An 11,599-nucleotide genomic window follows, 5' to 3' on the forward strand; every position below is an offset into this window, starting at 1 on the left:
GCTCTCCTACGTGATGTCCCTGCTGCCACTAGCTCCAGACAGAGCCCAGATGTCAGCAGCCACCATTCTGAAGCAGGGATGGTCATAATGGTCCTTTTGTGGGGAAATGCCTTTGTGAGGCCTCCCGCAGGACAGATGCTTTTCCAGAAGAATGCAGAGTTCTCTAGCCAGGAGTTGAAGGCAGGAGGGTGACTTGGTGGCCAGGAAGGACACTGATAATGTACATCCATTAGTGCATCATAGAAGAGGCATTCAGAAGCTCTGGAATTGTCCTTCCTCCAGATGCAACAATGGCTACTGTGGAGGGGGCTTGGAGTGGCCTTTTTACAGGCACTCAGCTCAGTCCCTATGTCTGAGCCCCACCCGTTGGGGCTCATCTTGTATTTCGTGCCCTGCTCAAAGGAATGGAGGCCCAGAGAGCCCACGCCATGCCCTCAAGTCCTGTTGCCCTGGGAGAGTGACGCCAGGCTTGGGCAGTGCGGGTGCACGGTGACCTGATCTGCCACAGCGCTGAGAGCCCCGTACTCCGCACATGCGCGGGAACCCGGGCCTGCACCGTGGGCGGGGGGGGGGGGGGGGGGACCGGATGCGAACGGTGCAAGGACTTCTGGCAGGTAGTTTGATTCGGTTTTTAACAAACTGACTAACATCTTTAAGTCCAGCTGGAAGTGATGCTCTTCAAAGCATCGTTCGTGATGCCTGCAGTGGGACCAGCTGCAGAGCCCTCTGGGGGGAGCTGCCTCCAGGGCCAGTTTCTAAGTCACCCAAAAAGGCCCGTCCTTGGACTCCAAAGTCACATTTTTAAAAATGCATCAATGGGGCGCCCGGGTGGGCTCAGTCATTAAGTGTCTGCCTTCAGCTCAGGTCATGGTCCCAGGGTCCTGGGATCGAGCCCCGCATCGGGCTCCCTGCCCAGCGGGAAGCCTGCTTCTCCCTCTCCCACTCCCCCTGCTTGTGTTCCCTCTCTTTCCCAAATAAATAAATAAAATCTTAAAAAAATTAAAATAAAACTGTGGCGATGGTGACACAGTCTCTGTGAAGATAATAAAAGCCATTTTACTGTACACTTTAAATGAATGAATTGTATAGTATGTAAATTATATCTCGATAATACTTTATTTAAAGGGGGGTAATTTTTTGAGAGACAAAGACATTGGCCACAGAGAAAGGCTTGTGTTGAATCTTTCGACTTAAGAAAAGAGGAGGGGATCCTGCAGATGTGAAGCTGTGAAACCCACCCAGACCTACTACCCCCTTGCATAAGAAAAAGCACCCAGTTTTTCCTCCTGCGTCTTTGCTGTACGTCTGCTCACACAGAACACTTCACTTCTGACATTTCTGGTCACCATATGTCTGGGGTTTTCCCCCACATCAAGGAATTCTCCACAACACCGGGTGGGTGTCCTACAATTTAACTCGATTCTCACACTATTTACCTGGAGATAGAGTCTGTTCCCCCAGGTTAAGGGCTCAGTCCCACAAGACCACCCCCCACCCCACTTCAGATGCCCACCGCACATGGCAGGTACCCGGATCACCCACGACTTCTGTCTGATTTGGCTATAAATCGGAGGTTCTCATGATCTTTCTCCAGGTTGGATTAATTGGCTGGCAAGTCTCACAGAACTCAGAGAAACACATTTACCAGTTTATTCAATGATATGATAACGGATACAGGTGGACAGCCCGATGAGGAGACACCTAGGGTGAGGTCTGGGAGAGTCCTGAGCGGGAGCTTCTGTCCCTGTGGAGTTGAGGTGTGTCACCCTCCCAGTGTTTACCCACCTGGAAGCTTCCTGAACCCCACACTATTAGGATTTTATAGAGACTTCCTCATGTAAACATGATTCATTATTAAGTCCATTTCCAGCCCCTCTCCCCTCTCTAGAGGACAGGAGTGGGGTGCTGAAAATTTCAAGCTTTTAATCATGCCTTGGTCTATCTGGTGACTGGTGTCCATCCAGGAGTCCACTCAGAGTCACCTCAATAGAAAAAAAAAATGCTCCTAGTACTCTTATCACTTAGGAAATGGCTAGGGTCTTAGGAACAGTGCCAGGAACGAGGGGCAGAGATGTTGTTATATATTTCCTATTATCTCAATAATATCTATTTCCTATTATCTCATGCCATTCCATGAGAACCTCCTATAGGAACCTCAGAAAATCCATCCAATCTAAACATGCAAAAGGAAGCAAGGCTGTGAGCTAACACCTTAAGGAGTTATTTGGGGGTAGGCAGAATGAGGCAAGAGAATGCTTACTGAAATAAAAACATTAGGAGGGGTGCCTGGGTGGCTCAGTCGTTAAGTGTCTGCCCCAGTCGTTAATTGTCTGCCTTCAGCTCGAACCCTGGGATCGAGCCCCGCATCGGGCTCCCTGCTCCATGGGAAGCCTGCTTCTCCCTCCCCCACTCCCCCGTTTGTGTTCCCTCTCTCACTGTGTCTCTCTCTGTCAAATAAATAATCCTTAAAAAAAATATATTAGGAGAAAATGATGTTTCAGAGATAAAGACTAGATTAGAAGAAACACAAAAACAAACACGAGAGAAAATACACATAATTAAAAGCACAGAAAGGAAAAAAGCTATAAAAAGACAGGTAAAAGAAAAATCACATAAGAAAAAAAAAGAAATAAAAGTTTCTAGAGAAAATGATAAAGAAGAAAGGCAACCATGATCTGACTGATTTTTTTTTAAGATTTTGTTTATTTGAGACAGAGAGAGAGAGCGCGCATCGCGCACAAGTAAAGGGAGCAGGAGAAGGAAAAACAGGCTTCCTGCAGAGCATGGAGCCTGATGTGGGGCTCAATCCCAGGATCCTGAGATCATGACCCGAGCCGAAGGCAGACGCTTAACTGACTGAGCCACCCAGGCACCCAGATCTGGCTGATATTTAATTGAAGTCTCCAGAAAAGAAAACCAAAGCAACAGAATAAATATTTAAAACTATAACTCAAGGAAACATCACTGTAATAAAAGACTTTAAAATATAGGTATACATGAGGTGCCCAGCTGACTCAGAAGAGCATGGGGAGTCTTGATCCCGGGGTCATGAGTTCGAGCCCCATGTTGGACGTAGAGATTACTAAAAAATAATAATAAATATGAAAAACTTTAAAATATATATAGATAACACGTTTTAATATTTATATTGAAAGGATGCTCCATAACTTGAAAAGCTGACTCAAAATGTTCAATGCCAACACATACTTCAATACAATCATTGGGCTTTTATTACAAGGAAAACATGCTTTCAGCATTATGCAGAAAGTCCAAATCTGTATAAAGTAAAGAAAATCGGACTTATTATTAGTTAATTAATCAATTAATTATCAATTAATAACAGTTAATATCAATTAATATTTAATTGAAGCAACATTCTCGTGAAAAAACGTGAGCCAAGGATCTAGTCTTGCCCTAAACTCTTCTTCAAGTGTAAAGACCACAGACAACCAATGAAGGGCTGCAGGGATCGAACACAGACCAAATTTCAGGTAACTACAAGATGGTTCTGCAGCTTCAGCATAACTCTGGAAGGGTTCACATTAAATGTAAATAACCCAAGCACGAAAACTGAAAGATGGGCAAAGGGAGGCAAAGCTGTAAGAACTGGTCATATGCTCTGACCATGTAGAAATAATTCAACTAACTACAAATGTGAGAGGAAGGAAGGCAATAAGCATAACATAGAATAAGGTCTCGGACTGCCTCTGGGCATTAGGTGAAATAAAACAACACCCTTGAAACCGAAAAATCAAGTAACAGGGGTTTATTTCCATTTATAGAGATAAAATCCTGAGTAGCAAAGTAGTGGGCAAGAGAGGGAGAGAAGTAGTTTGTGGCTAATGTCCATATGGCTCCTACTGGGAAACCAAGAGACAGTATCTAAATCTCTAAAGAGATAACTAAAGGTATTATGTAATAAAAGTATTCATTAGTGATCATCCCTGGGACAATAATATATACCTTCCTAAACACCACAGAATGAGAAAGAAAACGTAGTCCATCTAGTGAAAAACTTACTCGGTATGTATAACCTGTGGTATGTACAAAAGTAACGTGTGAAATGTAAAGCAATAGGACAAACTGGGACCCAATAAAGCATATTCATATATGTAAATGAACTTGAATCATCTATAAAGAAAAAATATGTTTAGATAGGTTTAAAAAATCCAGTTCAGTGCTGTATAAATAAACATACATTGGGGCGCCTAGAGGGCTCAGTCGTTTAAGCATCCGACTCTTGATCTCAGCTCAGGTCTTGATCTCAGGGTCATGAGTTCCAGCCTCATGTTGGGCTCCAAGCTGGGCGCAGAGCCTACGAAAGGAAGGAAGGAAGGAAGGAAGGAAGGAAGGAAGGAAGGAAGGAAGGAAGGAAGGAAGGAAGGAAGGAAGGAGAAAGAAAGAAAGAAAAGAAAGAAAGGAAAGAAGGAAGGAAGAAAGAAAGAAAGAAAGAAGAAAGAAAGAAAGAGAAAGAAGAAAGAAGAAAGAAAGAAAGAAAAAGAAAGAAAGAAAAAGAAAGAAAGAGAAAGAAAGAAAGAAAGAAAGAAAGAAAGAAAGAAAGAAAGAAAGAAAGAAAGAAAAAGAAAGAAAGAAAGAAAGAAAAGATGAAACAGCAAAAAATGGGGAGGGGATGATTGTGGAGGAAAACTTATAAAAAATTATGGTGTATTCATAGAAGGGAACACTAGTTGAAAAAGGAACAAACTACTGATGCAATACAACAACATGGGTGAATCTAAAAATCATGACACTGGATGAAAGAAGTTGGAAGCATTCATACTGTATGGTTCTGTTTCTATCAAGTTCTCCAACAGGCAAAATTCATCTAGGGTGAAAGAAGTCCCATGAGTGTTGCCCCTGGCGATGGCGAGGAGGGTTGGCAGAGAAGAGATTTGAGGGAACTTTCTGGAGTCAGGAAAATATTCTATGTCCTTTTTTTTTTATGATTTTATTTATTTGTCAGGGGCAGAGAGAGAGCACAAGCAGGGGGAGTGGCAGGCAGAGGGAGAGGGAGAAGCAGGCTCCCCACTGAGCAGGGAGCCCGATGCGGGGCTCGATCCCAGGACCCGAGGATCGTGACCTGAGCCGAAGGCAGACCACCAACTGAGCCACCCAGGCGTCCAAAATATTCTATGTCCTAATGGGGGTGTGGGTTACACAGGTGTATGTATTTATCAGAGGTTCACAAAAGGTATACTTACCACGTGTGCAACTCACTGTAGGGAAATTACACCCCAGTTTGTAAGAGGAGGGAGTGGTGGCCATGTGTGCCCTCAGAGGGTCTCCGAGTGGGGCAGCCTTGCCCGCAGGATGGCCCACCCCCACCTTGGATCTGCCGTGACTAGTCCCCAGGGCTGCCGGTGGCCTGGCCTTGAGAACACTAGCCCTGACACAGTCACTGAAGGAAAACAAATGCTGTCAAGGGCCCCCGCCTTTTCAGCTGAAGCCAGCGGGGAGAAAGAAGGTCCGCCAGGCGCTGTCTTCCCCTCACAAAGCCAGGACCTCCTCTTAGGCAGCTGCAGTGTCCACTGCGAAGGCCTGAATGCGGAGGGGAGGGGAGGGAAGTCGGCATAAAAGGGGAGGGAGGTCGGCATAAAAGGGGGTAGTCACGTCTCCATCTCTTCCCTCTGCTTTTAAAAAGCTCGAGATGTGGAGAGGGCAGGCGGTTTGCGAGCTCCTGAAGAGGCAGATTTCCTAGATGGAGATGCTGAGATGAACTTGGGGAGGGGAGAGGCTTTCAGAAGAGCCTGGGCCTGGCTGCATCAGCGCAGACGGGGGGGCCGTTGGCCTTTGTGCCCGCGGCCTTCAGCCCACGGCACCCGCGGTGAAGTGGCTGGAAGACAAAGGCCACGGGCCCCCATGACTCTGCTGGCGTATGTTTTAAACGCTAATGATGGCCAGACCCCGGTAATGGGATGCGAAGCGAACGGGAGAATGGAGGAAGGCAGGAGGGAAGCTGGGGTGGGGAGCCTCTCAGAAGTTCTCAGGGGGCCTGGGGTCTCTGCTCTACAACCAGCCTCCTCTGCTGCCCACCCAGGGGCCTGCTTGGCATCGGGAATGACAGGCTCAAACCCCAAGGCCCACGTGTGGTGGTCCGGGTTGTGCCCCTCGTGGTCAGGGCAGGGACGAGGAGGCACACTGTCCAGCAATCCTGGGGTGGGCCAGAGCATGTGGCTCAGAGGAGTCGGGGTGGGGGGGTGCAGAGCCAAGAAGGGTTCTCTTCCCTACCGCCCCCTGAGACAAGCAAGGCTCACGCACACAAGCATGAGTGGGTTGCTGCCTGCATGAGCATCCAGAAGTCTCTCCCTCAGACTGGTGGAATTAAGTACCTCTATATTATAGTAAAAAAAAGATGTTCATACTCTTATTACTTGACAAATAGCAGGTTATAAGTCAATATCTATGGTGTGATCTGATCTTTGCTATTTTCAAAGAGTGTATACAAGAAAATGTAAAATTCTGGAGGAAGTGTACTGTACGTTAGCTATGCTTATCTGGGGAATATTGGGATTTTTCTCTACGTTTTGCTTGTCTCTATTTGCCAAACTTTCTAAAATAAACACATAGTTCTTTTGCAAGACAAAAATTTTTTTTTAAAGATTTTATTTATTTATTTGAGAGAGAGAGAATGAGAGAGAGAGAACACATGAGAGGGGATAGGGTCAGAGGACGAAGCAGACTCCCTGCTGAGCAGGGAGCCCGATGCGGGACTCGATCCAGGGACTCCAGGATCATGACCTGAGCCGAAGGCAGTCGCTTAACCAACTGAGCCACCCAGGCGCCCCACAAGACAAAATTTTTATTAATAAAATTAAGGGGCACCTGCCTGGCTCAGTCCATAGAGTATCTGACTCTTGATCTCGGGGTCATGAATTTGAGCCCCACGTTGGGTGTAGAGATGACTTTTATTTTTATTTTTTTTAAGATTTTATTTATTTATTTGATAGAGAGAGACACCGCGAGAGAGGGAACACAAGCAGGGGGAGTGGGAGAGGGAGAAGCAGGCTTCCCATGGAGCAGGGAGCCTGATGCGGGGCTCGATCCCAGGACTCTGGGATCATGACCTGAGTCGAAGGCAGACGCTCAATGACTTGAGCCACTCAGATGCCCCTAGAGATGGCTTTTTAAAAACTAATTAATTAAAAAAACTTTTAATGACCAATAAATCAATACAAAGCTCCCTCTCCCACATCCTGCTACCGTATCAAAAACCCCCACATCCCAAAATAATCCCTTAGGCTGATGCTTCGTCTTAAGGAATAAAAGATGAGGCTTTGAAGGAAACGTGTGCATGCAGCTGAGTCTCCCACGTCACATATACTCTCAGATTTCGACAGGTAGCTTCTCCACCAAAAGCACCTTAATGGAAATGTGTCCATGCATGAGAGGGAATGTCGTCATGAACAGGAATCTGGCGTGACAGAGAGAGGGAAGGGCTCAGCATCTCAGGGCTCTGTGCAACGACTGGTCTTTTGAAAGACGTTAATACACGACCTTGAAGAGAAGATGCCAAATGATATCAAGGTTACAGGAGAGTGAAATGCTGAGCTGCTGGGGAAAGACACAGAGCAGGGAGGGCAGAGGGACAGAGGGAGGGTCTGAAAGGGGTCGTGAGGCAAAGGGGGAGGCTGTGTGTTTATCGTGGGTCGGCTCTCTTTTGAGACCAGGAAAGGGTTTGGGAAGAGAGTGTGTTCCCTAATGGGCCAGATGGCGGGCGTGCCCAGAGAGACCGAAGCGCTGGTGGGCACCCACAAGATGGGTATCAGAAACAAAAGCTGACTCTCACTTGTGGCTCTGGGAACGTAAACTGAAACAACTTTGCAGGATAGCAAATCTGGATTTATGTATTCATCTTGTCAGCATACCACAGCAATCCTATTTCTAGGATTTGTAACCTAAGAAAGTGGAGGAAGAGGTGCCTGAAGATATATGGAGAGGGGTGTTTGTAAGAGGAAAAGAGGCAAACAACGTGAATATCCATCAGCTGGGGACTGGTTTAATACATCATGGTGCTTTCATACGCTAAAGTGACTGCAAGCCCCGAGGGCAGAGCGGTGTCTACATCATCAACACCACATAAGACAGTGCATGGCACATAGTAGGTCTCCGCTCAAGGAGGAAGGCAAAAGGAGCAAGCACACAAAAGCTATGTGATAAAGCACTTTGAAGAGTGATGTTGAGGTCTGGTACTCCTTTTTTTTTTTTTTAATATTTTATTTATTTGACAGAGAGACACAGCAAGAGAGGGAACACAAGCAGGGGGAGTGGGAGAGGGAGAAGCAGGTTTCCCGTGGAGCAGGGAGCCCGATGCGGGGCTCGATCCCAGGACCCTGGGACCATGACCGGAGCCGAAGGCAGCCGCTCAATGACTGAGCCACCCAGGCGCGCCCCCCCTTTTATTTGAGTAGGCTACACGCCCAGCGGGGCTTGAACTCACGACCCTGGGATCATGACTCTGAGATCAGGACCCTGACACTTAAGCCGCCCAGGTGCCCCTGAGGTCTGGTACTCCTGGTGGGGAGGATGGCCACAGCGTGCTGCTAAGTGCACATCTTTGTTGCAAGCCAACAGGGCAGATTTGCATCTACATTTGTTGAAGCCTGGAAGAATTTCCATGAAAACAAAACGCAAAGGGCTTGAAAAGCACGCGCTAGAGGTGTTAACAGTGCTTATTTCTAGAGGAGTTAGATGATGGGGTTTATTTATTCTTTTTGTTTATATTTTCTGACTTTTCCATAATAACCACGTTTCAGTCTCATAGGAAAAAACACAATGTTAAGTTTTATTTTTTTGAGTTTATTTATTTCTTTAAGTAATCTCTACACCCAACATGGGGCTCGAACTCACGGCCCCCCAGATCAAGAGTCACATGCTCTTCCAACTGAGCCAGCCAGGCGCCCACAATGTTAAGTTTCAAAAACAATAATGTGGAGCTGAATTCCTGACCCACAGAATCCTCGACTGTAATAAAATGATTACGTTGAAGCTGTTAAATTTGGGGGGTTTAGCAGTAATAAGAATGAAAACGGGCGCCTGTTTGGCTCAGTTGGAAGAACATGCAACTCTTGATCTCGGGGTCATGAGTTTGAGCCCCCTGATGGGTGTAGAGATTATTAAAAAATAAATACACTTAAAAAAAAAAGAATCAAAACAATGATGATATGGAAGAGTATTCAGCCTTTCAAGCTTATTGTTTCTAAATGAATACTATCCCAGTCCAGAGAAAACTCTACAATTTGTCCAACCAACCAGCCACCGACGGCCACATACGTTGCCAGTTTTTACCGTTCATTTAGTCACTAAATATGTATTGAGGATCTATTATGTGCCAGACACGGAGTGAGATGCCAGGTGTTGGGAATGGTCTGGTAAACAAAGAGGCTCCTAGAAGCTCATGCTCCAGTGACAGACATTTAAGAAAGTAAACGTTCAAAGAGACATATAATTACAAATTGTGAAATAGACTACAGAGGAAGAAGCCCTAAGAATCTCTAATATGGTGCAACATGTGAAAATTATCAGGATTGTGATAACTGTAATAAACACTGCAGGGAATGACACAAGCCATGAGCACTTGGGGAGCAAAATACTGTGTAAGGAAGGAAATAGAACCAGGGTGTGAATTTGTCTTTGCAGAGAATAATATTTACATAGTCCTGATGATTTAACGAAATGTAAAATGTGAGTTTGGAGACGATGGGAAGGAGGTGGTAGAGTCAGAGGAAGTCAGTAGATGGTGTCAGTGGGTAAATCAGGACCAGCCGCAGTAGCACGTTATGTAGGGAAATGGAGTGAACAACCAGAACGAAGAGTGAAAAGTGGTGACTTCTGAGGCAGAGGACTAGGGGTTGGGAAAGAGTTGAGTGGTGGAACAGTTGTGTTTCATTCATTCATTTACTCATTCAACACATACTTGCTGAGCTACTTTGGTTCAAGGCCTTGTTCTAGACACGAGGGATACAGAAGTCAACAAAGCAGTCAAAAAATGGAGTTTATATTCCAGAAGGGGAGACAAGAAATAAAATCTGCACTATGTTACAGAATGGTAAGGGCTATGGGGGAGAAAAGCAGGAGAGAAGGGTGGGATGGGGGAGGGGGTTACAATTTCAGATGGCTGGGCCAGAGATGGCGTCACTGAGTGATGTGTGAAGGAGTGAAAAGGAGAGAGCCACATGGAGAAGAGCATACCAGCCCAAGGAATAGCAAGTGCAAAGGCCCTGTGGTTTAAGAGGTCCTGGTGGGTTTGAGGAACAGTAAGGAGACCTGTGAGGCTGGACTGGAGTGAGCTAAGGCAGAGAGGTAGGAGATAAGGTCAGGGAGGTAACAGGCAACCAGATCAGGGATGGCCTATGGGCCATAGTACCTTCTAGTTAATGGTTGATTTTCCTCACCAGGTATGTGTATGTGTGTGTGTGTGTATAATTTTGATTTAATTTTTTAAAATTTCTTTTAGGGGCACCTGGGTGGCTCAGTAGTTAAGCATCTGGCTTCGGCTCAGGTCATGATCCCAGGGTCCTGGGATCGAGTCCCACATCGGGCTCCCTGCTCGGCAGGAAGCCCACTTCTCCCTCTCCCACTCCCCCTGCTTGTGTTCCTGCTCTCGCTGTCTCTCTTTGTCAAATAAATAAATAAAATCTTTAAAAAAAAAAAAATTTCTCTGCTAGAGAGCAGATTGGAGGGAGCAAGCCTGGAGGTGGGGATCCCAACAGGAGACCACAAAGGTCATTCAAGTGAGTGGCTAGGGTGTTGGCAGTGGAGATGGGCAGATGGAAAGTTTGGGGATCTATTTGGGGGGCAGCACTGAGAAGACTTGTTGATGAATTGACTGAAGGGGTCAAGAATTTAGGCAGTTTCAAGAGTGGTCCCCAAGTGTCTGGCTTTAACAGTTAGCTGTGTGCCACGGACCAAGACGAAAGAGAGAGAGTGTTCACATGTTGACTCATTGCATGTGAGAGCACCCTAAGGCCCCTCTGGGGGGAGCCTCTAGAGGCCGGAGGCTGGAACTCCTACACCACGGGTGGGAATGTAAAATGGTGCAGCTGCTTTGGGAAACAGTTTGGCAGTTCCTCAAAAAGTGAAACGTAACTCCATTCCTGGGTGTGCATCCAGGAGAACTGAACACATGTTCACACGAAAACTTGTACACAAATATCCATAGCAACATGATTCATAATAGCCAAAAAATGGAAAGAACCCAAATGTCCATCCACTGATGAACGGATATACAAAATATGGTGGTATAACATGAAATTGTACGTGGACACAAAAAGGAATGAAGTACTGAGACATGCGACAACATGGATGAACCTCAAAAACAGGATGCTAAGTGAAAGAAGTCAGACACAAAAGGCTTTGTATTGTCTGATTCCATTTATAGGAAATGTCCAGAATAGGCAAATCCATAGAGACAGAAAGTAAACAAGTGCTTGCCTAGGGGCTGGGGACAGAGGGGAATGGTAGTGACTGGTTTCTTTTTGGGGTGATAAAAATGTTCTGGAATTGGGATGCCTGGGTGCCTCAGTTAGTTAAGCGTCTGCCTTTGGCTCAGGTCATGATCCCAGGGTCTTGGGATCGAGCCCTGCACCCGGGCTCTCTGCTC

This window comes from Mirounga leonina, unplaced genomic scaffold (genome assembly GCF_011800145.1).
Source record: "Mirounga leonina isolate KUSES-001 unplaced genomic scaffold, KU_Mleo_1.0 Mir_125, whole genome shotgun sequence".
Taxonomy (NCBI): Eukaryota; Metazoa; Chordata; class Mammalia; order Carnivora; family Phocidae; genus Mirounga; species Mirounga leonina.